Source organism: Bombina bombina, chromosome 6 (assembly GCF_027579735.1).
Source record: "Bombina bombina isolate aBomBom1 chromosome 6, aBomBom1.pri, whole genome shotgun sequence".
In the NCBI taxonomy this organism is placed as follows: Eukaryota; Metazoa; Chordata; class Amphibia; order Anura; family Bombinatoridae; genus Bombina; species Bombina bombina.
The window spans coordinates 731412545-731428146 of NC_069504.1; the positions used below are offsets into that span (position 1 = coordinate 731412545).

The 15602-nt window shown below is 35.7% G+C and overlaps 1 protein-coding gene across 3 annotated transcripts in view; it reads right to left on the reverse strand.

Moving 5' to 3' along the window:
• LOC128663560 (patatin-like phospholipase domain-containing protein 6) overlaps positions 1-15602 on the reverse strand; it is a 453640-nt gene that overhangs the window by 311434 nt on the left and 126604 nt on the right. The gene's annotated exons all lie outside the window — the stretch shown is intronic.

Genomic DNA, 15602 nt, shown 5'->3' on the forward strand with positions numbered 1-15602 from the left:
CCTGGTTAGCCAATCAAGCATATGCCTGTAGCCACCAATCACCAGCTAACTAAGTAGTCCATGGGTGCTACAAAGCATACCTATGTATGCTTTACAACACAGTATACCAACAGAATTAAGTTTATTTGATAATAGAAGTACAATGTAAAGTTTCTTAAAACTGCATACGAAAGCTAAACTATGAAAGTTTAATTTTGATGTCCCTCTGAATAAAGGGATATGCCAGCTATAATATACCAGATCATTTTACTATCACATTTCTGCCTGTTATGCCTATAATGATGTGTTCAATTTACACAAAGGGCGTATAGATAAACTGCAATGGACTAGCAATGAACTTCCCCTACTCAACTGGAAATGGGCAATATATGAGCAGCCTTAAGTCATCTGCCTTATACAGGGCTTGATGAACTCAGGCACCACCAAGGGCTCCTACAAAATGGACCCTGGAGCCCTGGAACATGTCATTTTCCTGATCCTTTGAAGAAATAGTGAATGTGTGTGTTCAGAGCGCCTCAATTAGGGCCAGGTGCCTGGGAACTCCAATGTTGTGGAGTGGACTGAGTAAATAGTGATGGTGATAGTCGTGAATAATAGTTAAACAGTTTAATTATAACACAATATATATCCTAATTATACAATCATAAAATAGGAAGTTTAAACTAGTCAATTTATACAATAATAAAAAATTGTGGATCCACAATATACAATAGGCAAATAAAAAAGCATAAAAGCAAATGTGGGTAAGCTGGAGTAAGAATGTCCAACTAATGGACTTTGGCCTGGTATTGGTGATACCCAATCAATGATATGTATATCCAATACTGGTGATACCCTAATAAATTATATGTATGTTCAATAGTGATATATATTTTTTTATGAGACCCTGAGTTAGAGGGATCAGGGCTGTGTGGGGTGTGGTGGTGTAAAAGTGATGCAATGTAGATAGCACTGTTTTTTTTTTTTGTGGTTTTTTTTTTCGTTTTTAAAAAGCTTTATTCAACACTTTAGCATACAAATAAACAACACAAAACGTGATAATCTATCAAAATTAACTTAGGTTTCGATCAGGTATTTTCCTTTATCCTTAGATAACAGTCGTCGTCGGATAATTTCTACTTAACAAAAATAATTCATATTTACCAACAATTCAGAGTGTATATATAAAGCTCAAAATTAAATAACTCTAAATCTTTCTGTTCATTATATATTGATTTTCCTTTTTTTTATTTTTTTATATTCCTAAACTCGTCTAAATCAGATTTAGCTTAGAATAATATGGTATCTTCAGCAATGCAGAATCCCAAACCCTTCTCTTCCTATTTCATTCCCTTTTTAGCTTCGTACCATAGGAGTCTTCCTATATATTTATTTGTAAAATATTCACTTTATCATAGTATAGATCCATCTGATTCATCAATTGATAGTGAAGTTTTTCCATTGATACTAAGTATTTTATTTGTGACTTCCATTCTGTTATTGTCGGAGCTCTTTTCTGTTTCCAAAGTCTAGGTATAGTCTGCTTGGCGCTATTCAGGAGAATATACAGTGCTTTATCATGTAATGTTGATAGTTTTGGTATTGGCTTAAATAGTAGAATGGTTATTGGATCTAAAGCCAATTTTATTTCTAATAATCTATTTATCTCAGTTATTATTAGCGACCAATAAGTAAAAATTGTTGGGCATAGCCACCATAAGTGTAACATTGTACCTATTTCTCCACATTCTCTCCAGCATTGATCTGAAGAGTTAGGGAATATGGCTTTAATCCTTTTAGGAGTTAAATACCATCTCATTAAAAATTTATAATTTGTTTCTTGTATACTAGACGATATTGAAGCTTTAGTATGCCGTTGAAAAATTATATTCCATTCTTTCCTTGTGGGTGGTATTATAAACTCTCGGGACCATGCCTTAGTATAAGATGGTAAATCTAAAGTTGTTGATATCATTATTGTTTTATAAATAAGTGATAGTATACCTTTTGTTGATGTTTTCCCTGAACATAATACTTCAAAAGGAAGCCTTTGTCTAGTTAAGTCTCGTTTTCTTAAGTATGTATCAAAAAAAGATTTAAGCTGAAAGTACCTAAACCAAGAATTAAATATCATCACCCCAATATTAATTAATTCTACTTTTGATTTTAGAATGTTTCCATTCATAAAAGTGTAAAATGGTAATGAATCCTCCAGTGTTAGTATACTAATTTCTCCTCCATATTTACAAAATGGTAAGGATTTGTCTAATATGATCGATGTAAGTGGAGAAGGTATTGTTGAAATTGGATTTTTTAATTTTAGGATGGTTTCCCACGTTCGTATCAACTCTTTAAAAATTGGATACGCTTGCATATTTTTTGGCCATGTTTTTATAGGTAACCAGCAATTGCTCCCTAATTGTCTAACTTGTATTAAGTTATGCTCTAATTGTACCCATTCTTTCAATTTAAAATTCTTACTCCAATCCACTATTCTCTGTAGTATTGCTGCTCTCCTATATTTTAGTAAACAAGGTACCCCCAGTCCCCCTTTATCCTTTGGTAAATAAAGAGTTATTTTAGATATTCTTGGGGTAATTCCACGCCAAATATATCGATTTAGTAGAGATTGAAACTTATTAATATACTTAGTAGATAAAGGGATTGGCAATGTCTGAAATAAATATAATAATCTTGGAAGAATAGTCATTTTTACTGCTTGGATTCTCCCTAACCAAGAAAGCGGTCTCTTTTTCCATCTATTTATTTCCATCTGGGTTTCCAGATACAATTTTTCATAATTTAATTTAACTAGATCACTTTGATTATTCGCTATTGTGATTCCCAAATACTTAATAGTATTCAAAGTTATTTTCAAGTTAGTATTTTGGGTGATTAATTGAAGGTTTACTTTATCTAGTCCGTAACTCAAGAGTTCTGATTTCAAATGATTTATGGAAAAATTAGAATATTTACCATACTCTGTAAGTGCGGTTAAAACTGCAGGAATGGATTTAGCAGGATCGGATAATGTAAAAAGGACATCATCAGCGTATAGTGAGATTTTAAAGTTGATATCCCCTATCTTAATACCATATATATTTTCATTTTTCCTAATTTTAGATGCCATCACTTCAATTGCTATTGCAAATAATATGGGTGATAATGGGCACCCCTGTCTTGTGCCATTACTTATATTAAACGGTGTTGATATTGAGTTGTTAAATTTGACAGTTGCATAAGGTGCATTATATAAGGAGAAAATTCTTTCTATAAATATTTTACTAAAACCAAATTGATATAAGGTGAGACGCAAAAATTGCCAATTTAGCCGATCAAAGGCTTTTTCAGCGTCCATTGCTAAGATAACAGTTGGGATACCTTCTTTTTTCACATATTCTAAAATCTGTATAACTTTATTTGTATTATCGATAGCACTGTTTTGGCTAATAGTCAGAAGGATGCACAAGTGATTTCTGTAGAAAAACAGCTTAAACAAGCCTTAACTTGGTGAAAGGTGAGTTGGTTCAAAAATTAAGGAAAAATGTGTAAATTCAAAAATTGATAAAAATCCAAAAATGGTTAGATATAAAAATAGTTAGATATAAAAATGGTTAAAAATAAAGATAAAAATGAAAAAACCGTGATAAAAATAAGTAAAAATACTTCCTATTTTATGATTGTATAATTAGGATATATTGTGTTATAATTAAACTGTTTAACTATTATTCATGACTATCAACATCACTATTTATTCAGTCCACTCCACAACATTTGAGTTCCCAGGCACCTGGCCCTAATTGAGGCGCTCTGAACAAACACATTCACTACTAACCTCTCCCAGGCTAGCTAGGTAGCCTTTGTTCAGAGCTATAGGTGGATCTGTCTCTTGGTGCTCTATCTATATAATTCATTTTCTATCTCCAATCTCTAGCAAAGATATTAGCTGCCAAGACAATTCAAAAAGGAGTAACCAATAGTGTATCTGAACAGCTTAATCAATCAGAATCAATATGGAATCTTAAAAAACCCTTAGACAAGGAATTGACTTTGACACCCTTAATACAGACACTATAGACAACGAAGACTGTATTGACACACACACTTTATTTAAAGAACTAGAAAAATTGATAACTTCAGAAGTGAAGTATAAGGGAGAATTTTTTTTTTTAAAGAAATGTCTAGAGTTAAACATTGTACCAAAGGGCCTTTTAATTAACAAAGAGTGTGCTTTTTCAATCACTGACCACAATTTCTCCACTAAATGGACTGATACCCTTATACAGACCTCTAGGACATTGATGAACCTCATTATAGAATATAGGGAACTACTGATTAAACGAATAGACGCAGATATTAAGGAAGACGAGGAAATATTAATGAACTTAGAGAGTTCAGGTAAAGATATCACAGAAGGCAAGTCAAACTTAATAAAAAGAGTGACTAAAATTAGGGAGGAAGTTATCCTGAAAAAGACTAGAAAATAAAAGAGAGAACTAGATATGAAGAATAACGAGAACACTATAGCAATAGAGATAGAAAACTCCAACCAAGAAAAAAACACTGAGAATAATGTAGAGAATGAAAGTGAGAACCCAGAAAGATGGACTAAAGTCACTTATAAGACCAGAAGCCACCCTTCTTATTACCCACACAGACAAACTTTCAAAAGGCGAAACATAAATCAAAATAAAACATATGTGATCTATAATTATAACTCACATAGGGATAATTATACATACCGTAATAATAGAACATGGGGTGAAGAAGAGGATACTGATCAACATAACTACGGAACATGGAACAAACCCCACTATAGATGGGGTTCAAATTATAATAGAACCCACAGGGGTGAGGAAAATGATATGAGAGGTAGAAACCATAATGGCGACTACTATAATCATGATAATTTCAGAAGGAACCACCACCAACATTCGAATAGGAGACCAGATGTAAGGAACCACTACTCTCCAAGATATGAATATGAAGATAAAAGGGCTTACTACAACAGCTACGACATAAAACCAACAAGAGAAATTTATAATATACCATATTGGAAGGAGACAGGCTCAAGAACTAATGATAATTACGACAGAAGACCAATAAGAGAAACCTACCACATTGGAAGGAGACGGGTTCAGGAATCAACGAGAGACAATTTGAAGAATCAGAAAACCATATAAGTCATAGAAGGGACAATAACAACACTAAAAGATGGAGGGAGCAAACACAGAAAGATAAGCCTGCACTTTCAAGAAACCAAGGGATAGATGCAACTTCCCTGGTACAAACCCCTTCTTCCTCATCTGTTTTAGAGTTGAATCAATCAGTTGCAAAGGACAAAGAGAGACTCCAAACAAAAAAGAAAAACATGGAATGAGAGGACACTATTCCAGCAAACACAAAAAGAAGACCCACAGAGGGAAGAGGGGAGGCATCAGACTGAAGAAACCTGGGAAAACAAATAATAAAGACGTATCTCTGACCACGAATGGAAAAACAACAAGTGAGGGAATTTTTAACCTAAGCTCACACTAATTGACAGAAAATGAAAGATACAATGAAGACCTACTAGAGCTCAAAATAGAGGAAGTGAGAGGGACCAAAAGAAAAGACCTTTTGAAGTATAAAGACCGTATAGGACTGGAGAAAGAAGATGGGTCACTAAATGTCCCAAACATTGGTCTATACTAAAAAAAGATTATATCATTGGAGACAAATTACCAGCACGACCTAGATTCATCTACAGAAAAACGGATAATCTAAAGAATAGACTGGCACCTAGTATCCAAAGGCCTAAGAAGCCAGAAACTACTAATATTTGTGGAAAAAGAATTAAAGGCTTTTTCCCTTGCCCAAGCTGCAAAGCCTGCAAGTGTGGCAAGAAAACAGACAAATTCCACTCCAAACATACCAAAGAAGAACACAAAATACAAGACCTTATAAGATGCAAGGATAAAGGGGTCAAATATCTGATAGAATGTACTTGTGGACTCCAGTATGTCGGACAAACCTCGAGACTTCTAAAGGATAGAATACGAGAACACATACTGCTTATAGAAAAACTAAATACGGATACAGTCCTATACAAGCACTTCACTACTAAACATCAGGGTAACATAAAAGACCTCAATTTCATTGGCATATAGAAGGTCAAGAAAAATTGGAGGGGTGGTGACTTTGAAAGAAAGCTCTTAACATCAGTGTCAAAATGGATTTTTCAATTAGACTGTCTACATCCGAAAGGCCTTAACAACAAGGAAGATCTTATCCATCTACTTAATCGCTAGAGACAAATGGTGCCTCATCTCCTTGATCATTTAAAAACTGTTGCATGATAGGAGAATATCTACAAACACTGACTATCTACATGTTTTATCTTACTAGTTTACAAGTCAAGTGTATAAGAACTTCTCATATCGTCCATATCTGTCAAGACCAAAATTAGATCAATATCCCTTATCAATGAAATAAGGACAACACCTCTACAACTAATAAAACAGATATACAGAAATCTAATGTTTCCCAGTATCAAGAAGGCAAAATGGATCTCTAAATAGATCCTTAAATAATATTATACTAAACTATATGCCTCATCAAGCAGATATAATGAATAATATTCCCATCAGTGCCATGAGACAACTCCCGCTAGCTCTGAGTATAATTGACAAGAGGGTCCCAACTAAACCCTCAGCTGGAACACACACTACAAAGATAACCAGATAATGACTCTAATTATTATCTGCATAAAGGCATCTGATACGTGTAACCCAAAATTGCTTTAGCAAACCTCCCAAACTTACCAACATCACCCTAATGTACCAATGTGCCTAATGCTCTTTACGCCTTAGAAGTTATAACTTCTATCCAATTAAGTTATGACATCTACTACAGATCTAACATTTTAGACTTAGAATCTATAACAATTATCCAATGGCTCTAAATTGTGACATACACTATACAACAAAGGTTTCTTATATTTATCGATCCTTTTTAATGTACTTAATGTTCTTAACGGCCACAATTTCCATCCAACCCTATTATGACGTCCTAGACCACACACTATAGACAAAGAATCTATAGCAATTGAGAATGATTAAATCATCCACCTTAAACTGTGACATACACTATCTAATTGAGAATGATATGGTGTTATTACAAATTGCAGTTATCTCACTACTCAGTTTAAACTGTAACCAATTACACTAAACAATTTTAAAAGTATAAGTAATGCAGCTATACTACTCAGCTGACACCAGCCACATAAGAAGATATAGAGCTAACACATTCTAGACCATTTAGAGGTCATACAGGTAGACCCAACCTGAATATTATCCAGACTGACTAATAGTTGTATTTTTCTAATTCTAAGTATAGGACTGAGATGTTGAAATTTACATAAAAACTCACAAAGACTATACAATAAGAATAAAAAAGTATTTTGTAAACTTGGAGAATACATATCATAGGACTTATTACGACAGATGCCATCAGCACTAGAACATAAACACACCCCTAGACGGTGTGTTAGTACTCATTACTACACATTGTTAACAACATCTGTCCATCTGTCCCTCAATAACGAGACTTAAAGATACCACCAAAAGATTTGCCATCATCTATATAGCAGTGCAGTATTTTGTATCCTTTGCCATATATGTGGGCAATACTTTGCAGCCAATTTGACCTAAAAAAACATTTCCACAGTGTAACTTTAGCAATTGTAACTACCCGCAATTATGCTCATAGATTAACTAACAATTCTGTGATCTAAATGACTTATCTAGAAGCCTGTCCCACCGCCAATACAAGACTGTTAATATAAGTCTGTTTCACTGTTAATATAAGCGGATTAGCAAAAAATGGTAATGCAATATCATCCAGACTAAGCCTTTATAAACAGGCTAAACACAAAAGCCATAACTGAAGCATCTGGTTCATTATTGTATTACCTCCATCTAATCTCTTCATAGAAATAGCCTCGGGCTAATAAGAGCCGATTTGAGCTATTACCTCCTTCCACACCTCTTATCGAAAAAAACTCGGGTGTCAGTTAGGCAGCGTTCAGTACGCTCAAAACACATATGGTTCAGATACACACTAAGAACCAATCACAACACACCAAGATATGACATAATTTCCAGGCCAAATATAAACAACCGAACTATTCTGTTTATCATTATGCACAAACTTTTCTACACCGCTCATTGAAAACACCATAACCGGCTGCCAGGTTGGCAGTGATCATTATAGACAGATCATACAAGTAAGTTAATGACGTCTGATCGAACTGAAACACACATGTTCAGGTAAACAACCCAGGAACCAATCACATACACTAGGATATGACATCACACTCAAGAGGTTACGAGATCTGACACTTACATTGTAAACAATATATTGGACATTGTTATGGACTCAAAACACTCTATAAACGAGTTATACTATAGATATTAGTATTCCACAAATAAGGGCTTGGAAAAGATAATAAAGAGGATCAGAGCAAAAGATACCGAAACTCAAACAGAATTACACTTACGGTTTTAAACCACGCCCCTGATTACACTAAGTGGTGCAAGAGACCACTATAAATTAACACCAGCAACAGACAGACAGTCTTGAGAAAGGCCTAGATGAGGCCGAAACGCGTTGATTAAAGAGCTGGTAAGCATATTTTCAATCTAACATTAATTCCTGTACAATCTACACTATCAATATTTATCTTTTAGGACATTGAAATTAAGAACTGGGAGACCAATAGGATCCATTTGCAGGGAATCTCGCCATCAAGAATAGGAAGATTTTCTCCATCAGGAGAGACTACAAGTCACTCACTGGGAGACAATCAGAATCCATCACGGGGGTTCTCACCCCTAGGAACTAAGAGGGATTCTCACCATCAAGAAACAAGGTCGTTTAATTTCACCTTTAACTTTTAACATTGACTGCAATTCACCACCGGATTACAATTTGCATTTTTGTATACACATTTTCACAACATTTTTTCTTTGTGACATTCACCAATAGTTCTTTGTGACCACCACCTATTATTTTTATCACTGTTTTTTCATTTTTATCTTTATTTTTAGTTACTATGTCAACACAGCATGTGTTATTTTTAACCATTTTTATATCTAACCATTTTTGAATTTACACATTTTCCTTAATTTTTGAACCAACTCACCTTTCACCAAGTTAAGGCTTGTTTAAGCTGTTTTTTTACAGAAATCACTTGTGCATCCTTCTGACTATTAGCCAAAACAGTGCTATCTACATTCCATCACTTTTACACCACCACACTCCACACAGCCCTGATCCCTCTAACTCAGGGTCTCAGAAAAAAATATATATCACTATCGAACATACATATAATTTATTAGGTTATCACCAGTATTGGATATACATATCAGTGATTGGGTATCACCAATACCAGGCCAAAGTCCATCAGTTGGACATTCTTACTCCAGCTTACCCACATTTGCTTTAATGCTTTTTTATTTGCCTATTGTATATTGTGGATCCACAATTTTTTATGATTTTTATGATTGTATAAATTGACTATTTTTAACTTCCTATTTTATGATTGTATAATTAGGATATATTGTGTTATGATTAAACTGTTTAACTATTATTCACGACTATCACCATCACTATTTACTCAGTCCACTCCACAACATTGGAGTTCCCAGGCACCTGGCCCTAATTGAAATCAATGCTGTGCTACAGATGCACCAATTTCTTTATAGGTCCCTGTGTGTCAGTTAGCACAGGAACCCAGAGTTTAATATTACAGCTGTCCTATTTGATTTCCAGGTCCCTGGATTTCAGTCTGCAATGGGACCTGTAGCTGTGATCTTTAGGAGAACAGACCAGTGTTCTATAGCATCTGGTATAATCACCACTGGGCTCTGTGTGTACTTTTACATTTATGATAGACAGATTTTATTGTTACCTTTTATGTCAAGCCCTGGTCTAATAAGTAAAATGATTGAAATTCTTTAATCATTTTACCAGCATCCTAAAGTTATGAATAGCATACCCCTTTATGGAGTAGAGGGAAGATTTAATAATTAACCTCTTAAGATGTAGGTACTATGTCTCACAGTACTTTGCCCAGCATGCTGTGTTGACATAGTAACTACATCCAACATTTTGGAGCATGCTGCAGTCCCCGCTGTCAGCTTAGACAGCAGAGACTGCAGCTGGGGGTAGAAGGCATCTGGTGCTGTGGGAGGTTTTGGAGGGAAGGAGGGGGGTGAGTGGGCATTTCATCGCAGGAGGGGGGAGGGAGAGGAGGGTTCCCAAGGCTACGGAAATGTTTTTTGGAAGGGGAGAGAGAGGGATGGTTCCCTTCACTATGGAAAAGGGGGATAGTTAGAGGGGCAGTGGTTCCCTACAGTTAGATTGACTGAAGGGGAAGGTTGGTCACTACACTACAGAAAATAAATAAATAAAAAATAACTAACTGCATACTGGCAGACTGGCTTAAATTATCTAAGATGGTGGAAGATGATGGCGACCAGTTGGAGGGGGAGGGAAGAGAGCTATTTAGGAGGGATCAGGGAGGTGGTAGGTGTCAGGTGGGAGGGTAATCACTGCACTACAATACATTTTACCCTTAACAGCTGATTAACCCATTTACTGCCGGGAATTTCAGAGGTGTGATGCGCAGCTGCAATTAGCGGCCTCTAATTACCAAAAATCAATGGCAAAGCCATGTATGTCTGCCATTTCTAAAGAGAGGAGATCCTAGATAAACGTCATTTGTCTTATGACTGCAGTAGTTGTGTGTAAATAATTTTTTGTTTGAAACCCAAAGTTTGCGAAAAAGTTAACTATATACCAAGAAAACAAAACATAGAGGGCGCCACATGGTGCAGAACAGGCAATCAAGATGCACAATATACAAAATAGCCAAATAGCTACTCACGTGGTATAAAACACAGATTTGGCAATAAGGCAGACTGGAACCTCAAGTCGTCCGGTAGTCACTCAGGCAGTGAACAGGATAGGATAGTCCCACAAAGGTAGTCACGAAGTTCAAAAATCCCAATAGGGGGAGTCCAGGGGAGGATGATTATAATAAAAATAAGGTTTTTATTTTATTAAATCTTTTATTAAATATTTTATTAAATATTTTATCTTTGTACCTGCTGCTACACTGTGCTTTTTTGCTATCTTTGGGAGAATTTAGCACTATCCAATTTACCATAACACTCACAGTGGCTCACCCTTGGACATCATTAACTTAAACTGAAGGGACACCCTTGGATATTACTTGCTGACTCCCCCTGGTGGGACTGAGTGCACTTTGGGTCACAACCAAGGAACCTGACCATCTTGTAATCATCCTCCCCTGGACTCCCCCTGGTGGGATTTTTGAACTTCGTGACTACCTTTGTGGGACTATGCTATCCTGTTTACTGCCTGAGTGTCTACCGGACGACTTGAGGTTCCGGTCTGCCTTATTGCACAATCTGTGCTTTATACCACGTGAGTAGCTATTTGGCTATTTTGTATATTGTGCATCTTGATTGCCTGATCTGCACCACGTGGCGCCCTCTATGTTTTGTTTTCTAGGATATCGTGACTGTGTTACTGTGGCATAACACACCAGAGGAGCTGCCGCAAAATTGTCTGCAACATTTATTGTAGCACTTTATGGGATTTTATTTGCACACTGGACAATTCTATTGTTGTTATTTGGACACTTATTTATTTATTTTTATTTTTGTATTTGATTTTGATTATTCCACTATTTGATTTTTTTGTTAACTACACCTTTGATATTATTTGGATATACACATTCATACATAGTTACATTTTTTAATTTAACAATTTTTATATTTATAAGCTAATGGAGTGAAGTACTATATGGTAGAATCATTTACACCTCACCTTTCACTGAATATTTTTCTAAACACCTTTTGAATAATTTCTCTACACCAGATATATTAGAATTTTTGGCGCCTCTTACTCATTACCAACTATATACCAAAATGGACCTAGATTAATACCTTGGGTTGTCTAGTTTAAAAGAATTTGAGCAGTTTTGCTGTACCAAGTGAAAGTTTCCCAATTGCATCATTTTAGACATAGCTGCAGATCAAGACTGTAAAATAATAACAATGAAAAATATATACATGTTGGTCTTTGCTGAACCAAAGGATACTAATACACACATTTTGAGGTTTTTTTATGTAAGAAAACTGCAGGTTTTTGTGGAATGTGATAATTAATCTTTTTATATAAATATATATATATACTGTATATATGTGTATATATATGTATATATATATATATATATATATATATATATATATTTCCTTTTTATATTATTTATATATATTTACTTTTTATATTATTATTAAAACTGTCATCCACTGAAAGCTATTTTTATGCTCCAAAAAATATAAATAATAAAAATAAAATTATATATATATATATATATATATATATATATATATATATATATATATATATATATATATATATATACAGGGAGTGCAGAATTATTAGGCAAGTTTTGTATTTTTGAGGATTAATTTTATTATTGAACAACAACCATGTTCTCAATGAACCCAAAAAACTCATTAATATCAAAGCTGAATAGTTTTGGAAGTAGTTTTTAGTTTGTTTTTAGTTATAGCTATTTTAGGGGGATATCTGTGTGTGCAGGTGACTATTACTGTGCATAATTATTAGGCAACTTAACAAAAAACAAATATATACCCATTTCAATTATTTATTTTTACCAGTGAAACCAATATAACATCTCAACATTCACAAATATACATTTCTGACATTCAAAAACAAAACAAAAACAAATCAGTGACCAATATAGCCACCTTTCTTTGCAAGGACACTCAAAAGCCTGCCATCCATGGATTCTGTCAGTGTTTTGATCTGTTCACCATCAACATTGCGTGCAGCAGCAACCACAGCCTCCCAGACACTGTTCAGAGAGGTGTACTGTTTTCCCTCCTTGTAAATCTCACATTTGATGATGGACCACAGGTTCTCAATGGGGTTCAGATCAGGTGAACAAGGAGGCCATGTCATTAGATTTTCTTCTTTTATACCCTTTCTTGCCAGCCACGCTGTGGAGTACTTGGACGCGTGTGATGGAGCATTGTCCTGCATGAAAATCATGTTTTTCTTGAAGGATGCAGACTTCTTCCTGTACCACTGCTTGAAGAAGGTGTCTTCCAGAAACTGGCAGTAGGACTGGGAGTTGAGCTTGACTCCATCCTCAACCCGAAAAGGCCCCACAAGCTCATCTTTGATGATACCAGCCCAAACCAGTACTCCACCTCCACCTTGCTGGCGTCTGAGTCGGACTGGAGCTCTCTGCCCTTTACCAATCCAGCCACGGGCCCATCCATCTGGCCCATCAAGACTCACTCTCATTTCATCAGTCCATAAAACCTTAGAAAAATCAGTCTTGAGATATTTCTTGGCCCAGTCTTGACGTTTCAGCTTGTGTGTCTTGTTCAGTGGTGGTCGTCTTTCAGCCTTTCTTACCTTGGCCATGTCTCTGAGTATTGCACACCTTGTGCTTTTGGGCACTCCAGTGATGTTGCAGCTCTGAAATATGGCCAAACTGGTGGCAAGTGGCATCTTGGCAGCTGCACGCTTGACTTTTCTCAGTTCATGGGCAGTTATTTTGCGCCTTGGTTTTTCCACACGCTTCTTGCGACCCTGTTGACTATTTTGAATGAAACGCTTGATTGTTCGATGATCACGCTTCAGAAGCTTTGCAATTTTAAGAGTGCTGCATCCCTCTGCAAGATATCTCACTATTTTTGACTTTTCTGAGCCTGTCAAGTCCTTCTTTTGACCCATTTTGCCAAAGGAAAGGAAGTTGCCTAATAATTATGCACACCTGATATAGGGTGTTGATGTCATTAGACCACACCCCTTCTCATTACAGAGATGCACATCACCTAATATGCTTAATTGGTAGTAGGCTTTCGAGCCTATACAGCTTGGAGTAAGACAACATGCATAAAGAGGATGATGTGGTCAAAATACTCATTTGCCTAATAATTCTGCACTCCCTGTATATATACTGTATATATGACTTATAGTTTTGCAGAAACCACTAAGTTACTTTTGTATTTACCTATTTATTGCGGCTAAACTAGCGATCACAAGGTCCTGGCAATGAAGGCTTCCCCCATGAAGGGATATTATGAATTATATTAATTATATGGATAATTATTCTTTTCAGTTACTGAAAGGGACACTAAACCCAAATGTTTTCTTTCATGATTAAGATAGAGCATACAATTTTAAGCAACTTTCTAATTTACTCCTATTATAAATTTTTGTTCGTTCTCTTGATATCTTTATTTAAAAAGCTGAAATGCAAAGCTTAGGAGCCAGCCCATTTTAGGTTCAGCGCCCTGGATAGCTCTTGCTTATTGGTGGGTACATTTAGACACTAATCAGCAAGCGCTACCCAGGTGCTGAACCAAAAATTCCATGCTCTATCTAAATCATTAAAGAAACAAATTGGGTTTAGTATCCCTTTAATGTAATAGATCTTTATATGCAAATTTGGGTGCCCCACAATATAATTTGCTTATATGTGTGTGTAAATGTACTATCTGGGATAAGCATTAGGCTATCCTACTAACTAGATAAATTTATACTTTTTAGGAAATATTGGGCAGACTTGGGCCTATGATTCTTATCTTCCATTAAAATATGTTTCTATATCTGATCAAGTTGATATATTCTGTAAACCTGCATACAGGTGTATTCCTGTTTTAGTATATACTATAGTTATCAATTAACTTTAAATCTTGTTAATAACCAGATGTATACAAGCCTCCCTTTCTTAATATAAAGATACACTGGTGGATTGTGAGAGAGACATTCTGCTCTGAGAAAATGATGAGCTGAAAAACAAAGAATAAAAGACTTCACTAGAAGTTACTTTTCAAACCTCTGCACCTAGAATTAAATATGTTGTTATTTAATCCATACAAGTTGGTTATGCTCCTCAATGGAGTGGTAAATTAAAGGGACATGAAACCCATTTTTTTTTCTTTCATGATTCAGGTAGAGAATACAATTTTAAACAACTTTCTAATTTACTTCTATTTGTTTAATTCTCTTGTTATCATTTGTTGAAGGAGCAGCAATGCACTAATGGTTTCTAACTGAACTTATGGGTGAGCCAATCACAATCGATATATATATGCAGCCATTAATCAACAGCTAGAACCTAGGTTCTCTGCTGTTCATGAGCTTGCCTAGATAAACCTTTCAGTAAAGGATAACAAGAGAATGAAGCAAATTAAATAATAGAAGTAAATTGAAAAATCGTTTAACCCCTTAACGACCAAGGACGTACGCCACACGTCCTCAAAAAAAATACAGTTAATGACCGAGGACGTGTGGCGTACGTCCTTGGTCTGGAAAGCAGCTGGAAGCGATCCTGCTCGCTTCCAGCTGCTTTCCGGTTATTGCAGTGATGCCTCGATATGGAGGCATCCTGCAATAACCCCCCTTGGCCATCCGATGCAGAGAGAGCCACTCTGTGGCCCTCTCTGCACCGGACATCGATGGCCGGTATCGTTGGTGGGTGGGAGCTTACGTGGGAGGCGGGTGGG